The following is a 16,587-nucleotide window of genomic DNA, read 5'->3' on the forward strand; positions in this document are numbered from 1 at the left end:
GGGTTTTAAGAAAAATAAAAGATATTATTGTAATAATACTCAGAGACAATAGAGATGGGGACTGGAAGTAATGGCCCACAATATGAAGCTTGCCACAAAGAATGGTGAGTGCAGTTAGAGAAATAACTACACTAACAACTATCATGATAATGTTAATGAGTGAGAGAAGTAGAATGCCTGTCATGAATACAGGCCAGGGGTTGGGGGAGAAGGGGTGTGGGAGGCATTGGTGGTGGGAATGTTGTACTGGTGAAAAGGGGTGTTCTTTTTATGACTGAAACCCAACTAAAATCATGCTTGTAATCATGGTGCTTAAATAAAGATATTATTTAAAACCAGGTTGATCGCACACAAGGCAGCAACAATCCCTGTAACTATCCCTCTAGACCAAAAAGGTTTTATTAAGTCCTTTAAACTATTGAGGTATGATCCAGTGGACAGATATAAAGAAAGATTATGAAGACAAGGGAATCCTCAAATCCATAGATCTTGTCTTCAAAGTACTTTGGACTTTAGGAGGAACTCAGTGGACCTTGTATCTAGGTATATCACAGAGCTGAATACATGACCCTAGAAACTCAATAGCCACCACCATGTAGAATTGGTCTTTGGTACAGTCTTTAGAGAGGACCTTCCATTCTACTCACCTGGACTGCTTCCGGTTCTCAGATCAATTGCATTAATTAGCCCCTTCCCATCATAAAGAGAACAAAGAACTTTTGTGTTCTAATAATAATGTTGATATCCATTTGCTATCTTGACGTATAAAGAAAATATATATTTGTTTGGATGTAAATATCCTTGTCTGTAAAAATCATAGTAGTGTGGGCATTAACAAACTTTGTTACTTATGGAGAAAAAAACCCAATTCTAAGTATATTGTTTTGTTAATACTTCACTGCTTTCTAAAGTATAAAATTAACTTCTCTCAAGATCTTGAAACTATGCTACTTAAAAAAAACTGTTTATTTGTGTTATTTAAAGACAAAAATAGTACATTAACCTCCTGAGTTTGTGGCCAGGCTTTCGACATTACTAATTTGTCACATAATTTGAAATTCCTTTCTTGATGGCTAGTGATTTTCTCCAGGCATCCCCAATCATGTCATTCTTAATGAAAAAACAGCACCAGTAATCATATTGGTACATAGCCCTTTCTCTTGGGATCTTTAAACAATTTCCAGATTGGCTGGGTCAGTTTTCAAAGACTTCTGTGAGGAAAAAGGGGGTAGAGGCAGTAAGACTGTAAGACTTGGGGTGGGGTTGCATTATTACACACATTGTTTAGTTCAACTGTGTGTTAACATTTTCATTTTGACCTAGTGTTCTAATAAACTGAAATGCACGTTTGTCAGACACCCCTCTTATGCTGCCTCGGGAACTCTCAGATCAATCAGCACAGCTGGATATGACAGGCTCTGGGAATTTAGAAATTGTTCTTGACATGAAAGGAAGCTTTCTATTTCCTACTCTCAATAATGCATTATTTTTTGACACAAATGGTGCTGCCTGCCTTTTCTATTTCCGTTGCCATGTCTTATTTATCACTGTGGCACTTATCACCAGGAAACATATGATGTATTTCTTAGTTTTAATTCTCTATGCACTAGTATGTAAACTCCAAAGAATCCCACGATTCATTTGAGTCACATGGGTGTTTCCTATTCCAAGTGTAGGGGCTCAGTAAATATTCACTGAAGGAATGGATTTACAGGCAAGAACTCTCTCTTCTTTCCAACAGTTAAGCGAAGTTAATAAATTCATAATGCGCAAGTTCATTAGCTATAACATCTTGGGAAAGCTGCTCAACCTCTCTGGCTTTCATCTTCTAATAAATAAGATGAAAACTACATAACTAAGCATAAACTCTGGCACTCAGAAAAGGTGGACTATTTTTTTTTTAAATAATTTTCATTTTGACCAAAGTGGATTACAAATCTTAAGGTGGATTTTTTTTTAATAAGTGCATTCCTCTTCCAGAAATTTCTTCTATGGAAAATTGTTATAATTCGGAAACTTCCTTTTAACCATGAGAATTTAAGCTTTAGGGCTTAAATTCAAAGATGGGACAAAGAGAAGCATGGTCAAAAATGAGCATCACTGCAAGTCCCAAAAAGTTCTAGGACAACAAGAATATATATAGGTTTTTTTCTAGCAATCCTGTTTTGGGGCAGTTTTGGGGTAAAATAGGGGCTCATAATACTTTACAGCTTGAGTTTTTCACAGAAGGAAGGAGGAATTTGGGGCTCAACTCCCACTCTAGCAGGGAATTATTATGTGGCTTTGCTCAACAGTGCTTTTCCACTTTTTGGACAGGGCAGAAAGTGCTGGGAGAGGAAAGAAGGCAGTGTGTGGTATTCTTAGACCCCAGATTACTGTTTTTTCCCCAGCAATCTATTGAAATAACAGTTACTGTGGCAACAGTTGATTTACCAGCATAATCCCTCCCTTCTGAAAAGAGATATCCTGTCAATCTTGTTTTCCTTCCCCTGGAGGAGACATTGGCTCTAAAAACAAGTGAGTCAAAGCACAGAGAAAGATTTTTAAATCAATACTATAAATAACTGACAATAAAAATGCAATATTAAATTAAGAGCATTTTTGATATAACCAAAAGAGGGAAAGTGTGGCAAATAAAATGAGGTAGTAGTATAAAGTAATAAATGAGACAAAGATAAAAAAAAAAAGCTGCCTTTAAGGACCTTTATTTACTGCTTGTGGGATTGTTGACTGGATCCGTCTTTCTAGAAAATATTGTGGACAATTCTCAAAAACTAAGAACTAAACTTCCATATGATGCAGCAATTTCACTTTTTGGCATCTATCCCAAGGGTTCATCCAAGACATTTGCTCACATATGTTCATTGTAGCACTGTTTATAATAGTCAAGACCTAGAAATAACCCAAGTGTCAAAAGACAGATGATTATATGAATAAACAATGGTACATAGACATAGTGGAATACTTCTTAGCTGTGAAAAAACACAAAACCATGCAATTTTCTGTGAGGTAGATGGACCTGAAAATTATCATATTAAGTGAAATTAGAAGGTGAGGGAGAGATACAGAATGCTCTCTCTTATATACAGCAAATAAAGAAACGTAGCAAGGAAATAACCAATGCCCAAAGACACTATATATATATATATATATATATATATATATATATATATATATAATATATATATATATATATATATATACACACACACATATGAAACTATAGTAATAACAGCTTTGTAAAGCATGGTGCTTAAAATGAAAAAAAAAGTTAAGCCCTGTTGAAGTTATTTGTGCTCTCAAAGTTGTAATATCTTGTTATTACTAATTCTCAGCCTATGTATTTCTCATTAAAAAGGGGGAGTTAAAACAATTTCAGAGACATAGAGTGCAGATAAATATCTCATTTAAGACATATTTGCACAGGCACATAATCTTTGCAAAGCTCTTATGTCCTAACTTGTCCCCCCTAGACTCTTGGATCAAGTGGCTATGAGGGAGCACTGACCCCACAAATTGCTTTTACCCAACTCCAGCTCTTAAATCTCAGCCACATAGGAATGCTAGGAATGTCTCCCAGACCCATGACTCCCCCAGTGCCACACCACTCATCCAGCAAATCATCTGGGATCCCAGAACCTTGAAATGTTTTCCATTGGGATTTCACATTGACCCCACTTTCTATAAATGCCTGTGAGGTGGGAGTTGAACTTTTGAGACATAAGTTTCATAAACTCGCATATTCTCCCCACTCTGGTGTAGAGGCTATCAAGGACAAATGTCTTCCACAGAATAGAATGAAACTGTATGAGCATGAGGCAGATTATGTTATCTTCAGAATGGGTGCTGATACAACACACGTGGTTTTAAAGAGTAATGGTTGTTTTCAAAAGGTGTGAGCTTGTATAAGTGTGTGTGTGTGTGTGTGTGTGTGTGTGTGAGAGAGAGAGAGAGAGAGAGAGAGAGAGAGAGAGAGAGAGAGAGAGAGAGAGAGAGAACTCCAAAGCCCTTCCTGAATTACTTTTAGTAAAAGATTCATTTTAGAAAAGATTCATTGACCACCTAATTCAATGGTCCTCAAACTATGGCCCGCCGGCCACATATTGTATTTATTCCCATTTTGTTTCTTCACTTCTAAATAAGATATATGCAGTGTGCATAGAAATTTGTTCATAATTTTTGTTTTTACTATAATCTGGCCCTCCAACAGTATGAAGGACAGTGAACTGGACCCCTGTTTAAAAAAGTTTGAGGAATTTCCTAATCAATGCTAAGTATTAGTTTTATAAGTTTTAGTTTTCTTTATTTAAAGCATAGCATGTAAGTAGAAAGGGGCTGAGAGTATCAAAGCAGCCCAGCACCAGGAATGGGGCCCATGTCTCTTTTATCCACTTGATTGTATGACTGATCTCACAACTCTCTGGCTTATGCATGATTATCCTTTCTCAGTTATGTGGGGAAGTCTGCTTAGAAGAAATTTTTACATGCACTCTTTGCCTAACACTCATTCTCCTGCACTTCTTCAACTCAAATCTGTCCTTTTCAGGTTTTGTCCCATTGCCTATATATATTTTTACTTTTGCATACTTTTGTTTGTTTTCATGAACCTTCTTAAAGTGCTCTGGGTCAAGTCTCCTGACTTGACTACTTGACTCTCCTGGTCCCCTTACCTGAGCATATATTTTCTTTAAGTCATCCCTTCTGCAGTTCAAGTCTTCCTGTAAATGCATGCTTGAAATTCCATCTCTATGAAACAGCCCTCCATGACTTAAGCCAGGAGTGCTCACTTCTCAGTTTAGGAGAAGCTTAACATATTGCTGAAGTGTTGACAATCTGATGAGCTTTCATCTACTTGACAAATATTAGTTCACTATCCAGAATAAACTAGGTAGCTAAAGAGCTATCTTGGGCTATGTGACCACTGTGCTCAATAATAAAAACATAGAGAATAAGTTTCCTGCCCCATGATTAATACTCTGACTGGCTATGGATTATTTATAGGGGAACATGAGGGTCTAAAAGTTCTCTTTTTTATCACCCAGAATACTGAGAGCAATAGAATTTGTTGAATGGATTAACTAGTCCATAATACTTTCTTTCCTTTATGCATTTCCATACAAAGTTTGAATCTCCATTTGGTGACCTCCATGGAAAGGAAATAATATTTTATTCTTTATATTGTTATTGCTTTGGGGGGGACACACTCAGCAATGTTCAGGGTTTATACTCATGGTTCTGCACTCAGACATCACACTTGATGATACTCTGATGTTCACAGGGGACCCAAGAGATTAAACCTGGATTGGTAACATGCAAAGCCAGTTTCCTGCTTGCTGTACTATCTCTCTAGCCCCCATAATACTTTATATTCTTATTTAAAAAATGAATGTGTTTTAGGTAAAATAAAATAGAGAATTTGTTTTTTACAGGCCTCAGAGAAACACCATAATCTCCAAATCAGATGACATTTGTAAACATTCCTCTTGCTTAGAGACTGGAATTTCCCCAGCCTGACCTATGAAATACTAGTTCTCTCCCTGTGGTGGAATGAAAGTTAAGCCCTGTATGTATTTGTTTGGTTAGCCCTTCTGGGATCACCCAAATGCTGCCTCTGGAGTTAACTTAGCCCACAAAGCACCAGCAAAGGGATTGAAAAAGGACAGATAGGACTCAGAGGAAGGGAACATAATTGCTTAGTGGCCCAGAATCTGGATTCTGCAAGTCAATTTATGGTTAGCCACATTGCTTCATTATTGACCTTTTCTTTAGTCCTTATTTTCTTATGTGTCAAAGCTCTGTCTTTATTTTTCTAGCCAGTATCTCTCTTACTTCCCACCAACATAGTTTACACTAAAAGACAACAGATGTCACGTATACTGGCATTTTTCTGTCTAAAGACACGTTCAACACTCTGGTGATTGAAGAGAAAAACAAATGACATCAACTATTTCCTTCCTGAACACAGCACTCCTTAATACCAAAGTTTTGTTTGTTTTGAAAAAAATATTTTGCTTGTTTATGAAAAATTGCTGTACCATATTTTGTTTTTAGTGCAGACGTCAATAAAATTTAAAGTTTTCATAATCTTCCTTAAGATTGTGGCTTGATGATATGGTGAATAATTTACTTAAGGTGCACACCTTTCGGGGGGGGGGATTGGGCCACCCTGGTGATGCTCAGGAGTTACTCCTGGCCATGCATTCAGAAATCACTCCTGGCAGGCTCAGAGGATCTTATGGGATGCCAATCATGAACCTAGGTTTGGTCCAGGGCCAGCCGCTTGCAAGGCAAATGCTCTACTTCTCTGCTATTGCTCTGCCTCCCCTCCTAACGTGCACATTTAAGGCATCAGAGAATGAAAGGTTCTATTTTAAAGTAAAGGAGTTGCTCTAGGATAGGTTTTTTGTTTTAAATCACATCATAGACTGGTGCCAGAATTATAACAGTAGGGTATTTGCCTTACATGCGGTCAACGTAGGTTCAATCCCTCACAACCCATATATGATTCCTCCAAGCACTTCTAGGAGTAATTCCTGAGTGCAGAGCCAGGAGTAACCCCTGAACATTGCTGGATCTGACCCAAACCAGCCCCAATGAAAAATTCAAAACATTTAATTAGATCATAAGCTGTGCAGGAGAGGGTCATGATATTAGGTGGCCAGGATAATGTAAAAACAGCATCCCACGAATCACATAGCAGTTGAGAATAAAATGAACTATTCTTTCAAGTCTTACAGAAACTGCTAATGCCTAGACTGGGGGAAAGCTGTGTCATCCTTCTATAGCCCTGAGCTGAACAAATCAGTGGTTTCATGGAGAAGCCTCTGTTTGCATGTCTGAAATACTGTTTATACTAATGAGAAACCACTATTATAGCACTGTTCTAATCAGTTGATCACAAGTTTGACTAATGAGAAGTTTTATGGTTGAGAAGGATGGGGTTCGTGGGCATGGAGGAACTTGTCAGTCAGGTCTTCTGTACCAAACATGTATTAATCTCACTGACATTAAGTTGGTGTCTTCCATATTCATAATTTGAATTCCCAACCCTCAATGTATTTATAGTAGAAGACTTTGGATGTGAATGGGCTTAAATGAGATTTTGGGTAGAACTCAATTGTCTCTGAATAAAGAAGATAGCAAAGTTCATTTTTTTTTCAAAGTTCTACTTAATTTTTTCTGTATTTCTTTATTTTTCTTCCTCTTTTTCTCCTTTCCTCCCTCCCTTTCTTTTTTTATTTCTTTTATCTTTCTCTTTCTTTTCTTCCTTCCTTCCTTCCTTCCTTCCTTCCTTCCTTCCTTCCTTCTTTCTTTCTTTCTTTTTCTTTTTTCTTTCTTTCTTTTTCTTTCTTCTTTCTTTCTTTCTTTCTTTCTTCTTTCTTTCTTTCTTTCTCTTTCTCTCTCTCTCTCTCTTTCTTTCTTCTTCTCTTTTTCTTCTTTCTTTCTTCTTCTTTCTTTCTTTTCTTCTTTCTTTCTTTCTTTCTTCTTTCTTCTTTTCTTTTTCTTTCTTTCTTTCTCTTCTTTCTTTCTTTCTTTCTTTCTTTCTTCTTTCTTTCTTTCTTTCCTCCCATTCTTCTTTATTCTTTTTTAATGGAAAAAAGGTTTTCATTATCAATATTTTAAATTACAGTGCCTAAAATAAAATCTAAAATAAATTTTTTAAAAAAGAAGAGGGCTCTCAGCTCATACTGGATTTACTGGCACCTTCATTCTGGACTTTTATCCTCCAAAATTGTAAAAAAAATGTTGATTATTTAAACAAATCAGTGTGAGTTCTATGCGCCTTGGTGATGCTCTGGGGCTTCTAGGGCTAGACGTGGTGAACTTGTAGTGCTTGAGATTGAATTGGAGTTCAGCACTCTCTCCCTGACCATAATTTCAATGTTTCATTAGTATCTTTCTATGTACCCTTCTATATTTTTATGCCCCACACTGCTTACCTTTTCTAATTCTACTTCATTGCATGGTTGATTCTATTGCATATATCAACACTTATCTCAGGTTTTCTCACCTACATAAAGTCTTCTCTGGCTTCCTCTATTTTACCCACAGCCCAACATGGATTCAAGACTAACTCAGCCCAATCCATGACAGTGATTCAGTGCATTTTCCTATTCCCATGTCACTTTGTGATTTCTACCAAATTCTCTATTCCTTTGTTTTATTTTTTACTGCCACTCATTAGATTTTTATGAAGGCTAGATTATGAACCAACTTCCATAAGTAGCACCTAAAGCAACGAACAGAGAATGTTTACTGAGAGATATTTATTGATCATATTTAGAACTTTATCACTGATGCAAAATAGTGCAGGTCAGAATGAGAGCAAAGTGAAGTTTAGTATGATCCTTTAAAGTATAAAAGCCTTACTACAACACACTTTTTGCTTTGCTTTTGTTTGTTTGGGGCCACACGTAGCAATGCTCAGGGGTTAATTCTGGTTCTACACTCATGCGTTATGACTGGTGGTGCTCAGATCACCATATAAAATTCTGGGGTTTGAACCCTGCACCACATGCAAGGTAAGCATCTTAACCATTGTTGTACTATCTCTCTGGATCCAAGGTAATTGGATCAATTTCCAAGATCAATCCCAAGCACCACATATGGTCCTTCAAGTACTTTCAGTAACGGTCCCTAAACACAGAGCAGGAATAAGTCCTGAGCACTGCTGAGTGTGGCTCCAAAACAAAACAACAATAATAACCTCAACAACAAATAGTTGCTTCAAATAGTTCTAGAACTATTGAGACAAAGCAAAGGTTTGGAGAGTTCTAGATTGTAGAAACTCAAAACTCGAAGTTCAACATGGTGGTCAGAGAGCAGAATTTATATTCATTCAAACAACAATTTTGTTATGGATGAAATTGTCCACCCCCATCCCAAAGATACTGAAATCCTACCCTATAGTAACTGTGAACATGACTGAAATAGAGCCAGTGCTGATGATCAAATTAAGATGAGGTCATTCAGGTGGTTCTTAATCTATATGAATAGTTCCCTTACACAAAGGGAAAAATTGAATAGAGAACTAGATAAGCATGAAATAGCTAAGATAATCAGCAGAGAGAGGAAATATGTCATCAACAAGCTATGAGATATACTTGAGGATACAGAAAACTATGACTGAGGTAAAGAATAAATTCTGTATTACAATTCTCAGAAAGAACCAAGTCTCCCTACACTCTAATCTCTGACTTCCAACCCCCAGAACTGTGAGGAAATGTATTTTTATTATTTAAGTTGCCTAGCCAATTGCATTTATTGATGGAACCCAAGGGAACTAGAATAAACTTCTCTAGTAGACTAAAAGTTTCCTGCAAATGGGGCCTTGTTCACCTTTTTTCAGGTGCCAGACCTTTGTACCCAGCTGGAATTTTTGTCCAAGCATTTGCCACTCCAAGTCATGATGATTCATTTTCTAGACAGAGATCTCAGCAAGGCTCTAAGATTTAAAAAAAATCACACCAAACAAAGTCATCTCTTACCAAAAACAGTGAGAAGATGCTGGCCTCATCAAGTGTCCTGATCCCTCCCTATTCTGAGGTTGAGCCACCTCCCAATTTTATAAGAAATTTATATTATTATTTTGGTGTTAAGTTAAAATTCATTCCCGATGACAAAAGTCATACAACTCTGAAAATCTGTGCTTGGGTACTTTACCTTAGGTTAGCTTCCAATTCCAGAAACTTTGAGCTCTATAAAAACTGGAGTGATGGATTTATGTGGTTCCCTGACCAATACCGATATTTGGAATAATAATAATAATAGAGAAAAAGATAGCACAACCTCAGAAAGTTTTCCATTTACTCAGCTGAAAATTAAACCAGACAGGCAATTACCAAGATTTTGCCATAAAATGTAATATGCGTGTGCCGCATTAATGGCACATTTCATATTACATGGTTATTATTCTGTATTTTCATACAATCATCTTATTAATTCTGGCATTTGAATGTGGTGAATGACTACAAGCTAAAAGTCAACTGAGAAAGGCAATGTCAGAGAAATAAAACTCAGATTTAATAAAGTAGAGCACATTAAAAGTGACCACCAGTACAGTAAACCAAAATTATAGCATTGACAATGAACTTTTGAAGACTGGACAAGTATAAAATAGGCCCAAAATGGGAAATACCACCTCTTGATTCTGTAACTCCTCCCACTAACATTGCAATTACAGCTCTTTTCTCTCTTTCTCAACCATTATGGTTAGAATTATCATTTCTTTGGAGTGATTTTGTAAAGTTCACTTAAAAAAACAACAAAGGAGTATCATGTTAAAATAAAATTCACATATTCAAAATATATATTTTAGTCCTCATAAAATGCCATTGTAAATTCTGACATATTATTAGAAGGGAAATGAACATTCCTTATTAAGTGCTAAACTAAATTTGGATTTCTTTTTATAGCTCATTCAACTTATTTCCTAAGTTATGATTCATGTATTGCTTTTGGTGTTTGATGTCATTGAAAGTGAATCCCATTTGGGTTATATAAGCAAAGACATATTCTATTACAGTCAGTCAGGTGGCTATTTTATTTATTTATTTATTTATTTATTCATTTATTTATTATTTTACTTTTCCTGTCCTTTCTCCTACTTACCTTTCTAAGTTCCCTAACTTATTTTTCTTTTTTTTATCTAAAGTTAAAGTTTATTGTACTTTTATTCTCTGACTTGCTTTAACTTTTTTCTTGCTTGGAGTTAATGTATACTTTTGCCACTGGAAAATTCTATCCTGAATATAGAGCCATGCCACTCAACAAAATAAGCTGAAGGATAAAAATTCAATTTTTTTCATAATATGCTGATAAATGGTTAGTTGGGCATTTAACTCCCCCAGAGAAGAAAGTGGCAACATGAAGTGTATTAAAATTGAAGACCCAAGAACCACTTATTGGCACAGTCACATATATAATTTATCATCTATTGAATTACATATTTAGTCATAAATCCTGACTTTGAGAACTAAAAGTATGTATGTGGTATGAACAATTATATTCTGCCCACCAACGTTTAGGAAATGACAAAGTGATCTGTTAAACTATATTGACTTTTTCTATAGTTGATAGGTATAATTATTTTTCTATAATCCCTATAATCACTAGCATATTAGTTAAACTTAAGATATACCATTTATGGGCCTGGAGAGATAGCACAGTGGCATTTGCCTTGCAAATAGCCAATCCAGGACCTAAGGTGGTTGGTTCAAATCCCGGTGTCCCATATGGTCCCCCGTGCCTGCCAGGAGCTATTTATGAGCAGATAGCCAGGAGTAACCCCTGAGCACTGCCAGATGTGGCCCAAAAAGCAAAAAAAAATATATATATATATATACCATTTATCTGCTCTATAATAAAAAATCTGCCAATAAAGCTTGAAAGGTCAAAGTGCATTAAAGAAGTAAGTCTTTAATAAAATCAAGTATATAACTTGACTATATATTTGAGTATATAACACCCCATTCTATCAAAATACTGTAGTTGGTTATGCTGTTAACAACAGTTTTATGCATACATTGTTCCAATACCTTGGAATGGGGTTCTTCCTCCTCTGCACTTACCTTAACTTTTGATAGTGGCCATGGGACAGTGCTCATTTCACCCCTGTGGCATGTGAGTTGAGGAATAATCTGGTATTCAATTTATAATATTATCTGAAGGCAGCAATCATGCTCCTCCTTGTTGGCCTCCATAGTGCTTATTGGACAATTACAGTGATCTATAAGACCAGATGTTTGAAGATATGTTTGCTAAAATGGAAAAATGGAACAAAAATAGTTAAAACTAGTTTACAGGGTAGGGGATCTTCTTGACTTTGTAATTCAGAAATGTGGCCCTGAGGGATAGAATCCTGGCTACATTCTCAGCAATGCAAGCCTGTATTTCTTTTCATTTTAATAACTTTATTTAAACACCTTGGTTACAGGGAAGTTTGTAATACAATTGGGTTTATTTTTTCAATTACAAAGTTGTTTCAGTCATACAATGCACGGTACCCTTCATCAGTGCGCATTTCCTGCCTCGGGGCAAACATTTAAAAAGAGAAGGGCCGGGGGGGCTGGAGAGATAGCACAGTGGAAGAAAGAAAAGAAAGAAAGAAAGAAAGAAAGAAAGAAAGAAAGAAAGAAAGAAAGAAAGAAAGAAAGAAAGAAAGAAAGAAAGAAAGAAAGAAAGAAAGAAAGAAAGAAAGAAAGAAAGAAAGAAAGAAAGAAAGAAAGAAAGAAAGAAAGAAAGAAAGAAAGAAAGAAAGAAAGAAAGAAAAGAAAGAAAAAAGAAAGAAAGAAAGAAAGAAGAAAGAAAGAAAGAAAGAAAGAAAGAAAGAAAGAAAGAAAGAAAGAAAGAAAGAAAGAAAGAAAGAAAGAAAGAAAGAAAGAAAGAAAAAGTACAAGACAATTTATGAAAATTATTGTATCTCATAATGAGGTGATTAAGTCATTGTCAGAAAATTTAGTAAGGTCTTATTGATCATTCTGTTACTTCTTTTTGTTTCTGAACATTCGGAAGTTTCAGATACACATGGGCATCTAAAGCGGTGTATTCTATGGTGATGAGAATATTTAAAAAATAGAAGCTATCATTGCCACATGGTCTAGAAATTCCAAGCACTGCTGCTGAAACTGCAGCTTTTGTGGGGTGTGTTTTTGGCTGCCAGGGCTTCCTGAAGTCCAAGAAGGTTGGGGAAGAGTGCCCATATTCAATCCAAAAAAGTTCTGGTGATGCCAGCTCAAAAACCAGCAGTTTTTGGTTTGGAGCTTTGGTCAGATTGGCATCTCAAACTCAATTTACCTGGGGGCCGCAGGAGGCAAAGTCGGAGTGATCCTTGAGTGCAAAGTCAGTAGTAAGCCTTGAACATTGGGGGGTGTGACCCAAACAACTAAAATAAAACAAAACAAAAAAGATTCCTCTAGGGCAGGGCCACAAAATATTGTATGGAGGGCCGTTTGCTGCACTAGGGCCGAGAGTTTGAGACTCCTGATTGGTGCAGTTGGGCCATTGGCTAAGTGGCAATTGTCAGATTAGACATTCTTAAGTGATAAATCAACGTATAGTTGAGAGTCATCAGCTAAGAAAAAATTAAAAAATGATAAGAACAACCCTTCTTGGTAGTTGTTTTTAGTACTTGGGTGCTTTCCTTCCTTCCTTCCTTCCTTCCTTCCTTCCTTCCTTCCTTCCTTCCTTCCTTCCTTCCTTCCTTCCTTCCTTCCTTCCTCCTTCCTTCTTTTCTTTCTTTCTTTCTTTCTCTTTCTTTCTTTCTTTCTTTCTTTCTTTCTTTCTTTCTTTCTTTCTTTCTTTCTTTCTTTCTTTCTTCTTTCTTTTTCTCCTTCTCTTCTTCATCTTCTTCTTCCTTCTTCTCTTCTTCTTCTTCTTCTTCTTCTTCTTCTTCTTCTTCTTCTTCTTCTTCTTCTTCTTCTTCTTCTTCTTCTTCTTTTTGTAGATGCTGAGCTGGTTGCTTTCTTTTCTTTTCTTTTTTTTTTGTAGATGCTGATTGTTTTTCTTCTCTTTTTCTCTTTCTTCTTTTGATTTGATATTTATAACCTCTAGAAGGAATCCTCCCAGTTGTTTTGTTTTGTTTTTCTTTTCCAACAGAACCACATAACATGAATCATCTTGCTCTGCTTCATGAATTGAGGGGGGGGATTAAAATTGAGGGGTACCATGACCAAACAGTCATATGAACATTGAGGGGAAATAAAAAATGATTAGAGTCAAACACCAAACCCAAAGTCAATGACAACAGAATCAATACCCAATCTACAACAAGTATACACAGAGGGGAGCAGTTATACTAGCAGACCGGGGAGTGGGGGGAAGCAAGAGAGGGAGATATGGGATGCATGCTGGGAATAGAGGTGGAAGGAGGACAACATTAATGGTGGGAATGGCCCGATTTATTGTCACTATGCATCTTAAATATTACTGTGAAAGATTTGTAATTCACTTTGGTCACAATAAAAATTATTTAAAAATAAATGAACATCCCTTCTTAGTTGGGGAGATTGTTTTCAGTTCCTTAGAAATACCAGGTCGACCTGGGCCAGAGAGATAGTATGGCAGAAGGGCATTTGCCTTGTATGTGATTGATTCAAGTTCAATTCTGAGCACTGTTAGGAATGACCCTTTGAGCACTGAACAAGGGGTATGCCCTGAATACTATTGGGTATGGCTAAAAAACAAAATAATAAATATTTATTTGTGATAAATAAAGTCTCATGAAATATGTTGCAGGATATAACCCTAAAATATATAAAAAAGTTATGATTACCTCTAGTTAATTAACATTTCCTAAAAAAATATAATCTTCATTAAAGTTGATGACAATAAGTCTTCTAAGTCAACTTCCATGGAATTAAGGCTCACCTGAGTTACCCACAGAATATGTTTGAAGTGATTTCCAAGACTAATTGAATATGCATCTTTTGTTAGAAAATAAATTGAAAAATTGTTCTGGGAGAATTTCAGTTGCCTTCTAAAATGTTTTCCCTAAGATGATCTTGCTGGAGAGAACACAGATTTACATGCTTTACACTTAAGAATTTTTACTGTTAAAATTACTTTAAAAATGTGTTAACAATATATTTTACAATTTATTCTAAATAACCACTTCCAGATGATTTCATATTCCATTTGTTGTTTTTTTTTTTGTCTTGATTTTTTTAGGGTAAATTTTTTATTTAAGTTTTTTCTTATTTTCTTATAGATGCTTACACAGTTAGAAACTTCTATCTTAGTACAACTTTCTATGTCCTATATATCTACTAGATCATGTTTTCATTCTCCATGATTATAGGGATTCTTTTAATCATTTTTTATTTCATTGTTGTTATCCAGTTATCCAGCAGCGTGTTGTTTAGTCTCCAAATGTTTGAACTTTTTCCAGATTTCTTTTTGATGGTTCATTTCTAGTATTATTTCACTATTATATAAAAAGATACTTGACATGATTTTAGTATGACTTGATTGTGTCCCAGAGTGTGGTTTATCCTCAAAAATGTTCTACATGAATGAGAAAAGAATGTGTTTTTGACTTTTCTGGGGTGGAGATCTCTATAAATGGCCCAGGTCCTCTAACTTCTCCTTTAAGCTTGTTGTTTCTTTGTTAGTTTTCCTTGTGATAGATTCATCCTTTGGTGGAGGTATAGAATGCTATGTCCTACTGCACTACTGTTGTCTCTTTTAAACCTTGTTAGTAGTTGTTCTATATATTTTAATGCTCCTTTATTTGGTGCCTAGAGTAATGAGTGCTAAACTCTCTTGATAGATTTATATTTAATATTTATATGGTAATTTAGGGTAACTAAATTTAGCAAAATGATTGATTATCAATACTTCTGACATTTTTTCTATACAGACTAGGTATTTTCACAGTTTGTCCCATTGTTCTTGTGTTTTTACATTGTGCTTTGATATCTAACTTTTGCATAATGTGTATCGTCCCTTTGCCTAAACGTGTTTATTTCTTCTAATTTTTGTTTTGAAGCTAACATGGTATTTACAATATAGAGTTCTAAGCTTGTATCCTATTATTTAATTTTAAACAAGTAAATCTCAGGTATTTTAGCTTACAAAAAGTGTGATAGGAAAAGTTCACACTATCTTTATTGTACAGATGGAGAAAGTGAGAAAGAATGAACTGAATTTAAAACATTTTCTTCTCAAAAATTAATCTCGGGAAATTTGTCTTTGTAAGGAACAATTTTGTCGAAATTAATATTGATTCCTTTTAAAAAAAACATTATTATAGCCATCATGGCGTACAGAATTACTATTGGTAGGGTTTCATACATAAAGTGTTCTATCATCACAGCCTCCACCAGTGTCATTTGGGCAATTCTTATTCCTGTAGTATGTTTCTTTATATATGGCATATGTAAGAGATCATTCCCCCCCTTCTTTTGATTAATCTGATTCAGCATAATAATCGCCAGATCCAGTTATATAGCAGCAAATTGCATAATCTCATCTTTTCTTAAAGCCAAGTAGTATTCCATTGTGCGTTTACATCAGTTTCTCTATCCAGTAATCTGTGCTGATACACTTGGCTTGTTTCCATGTTTTTGCTATTGCAAATAAGGACTGCAAATATCATTTCTGTATAGAATTCTTGGACAGTTGGGGTAGCTTTTTGGAAGTAAAATTGCTGGATCAAATGTAAATTCAATTCTTAGTTCTTTGAGAACTGTTCATATTGTTTTCCAAAAGACTGGACCAGTTGAAATCCCCCCCCCACAGCATTCAATGGTGGTCCCTTTTTATTCATATCCATGTAAATACTAATTATTTTTGTTCTTTGTGATGTGTAACACCTGCACTGGTGTGATCCATTATTGTTTTGATGTGCTTTTCCTTAATGATTAGTGATGTAAAGCTCTATTTCTTATACCTTATAGCTGTTTGTATGTCTTCTTTGAGGACGTTTCTGCTAATATCTTTCACCCCGCTTTGTGTGTGTGTGTGTGTGTGTGTGTGTGTGTGTGTGTGTGTGTTTGTGCCGTAACCAGTGGTGTTCAGGTCCTACTCCTGGCTCTTCACTCAGGGTTCATTCCTGACAGCATTCAAGAGACCATATGAGGTAACGGA

This window comes from Suncus etruscus, chromosome 18, assembly GCF_024139225.1.
Source record: "Suncus etruscus isolate mSunEtr1 chromosome 18, mSunEtr1.pri.cur, whole genome shotgun sequence".
NCBI classification, from domain to species: domain Eukaryota; kingdom Metazoa; phylum Chordata; class Mammalia; order Eulipotyphla; family Soricidae; genus Suncus; species Suncus etruscus.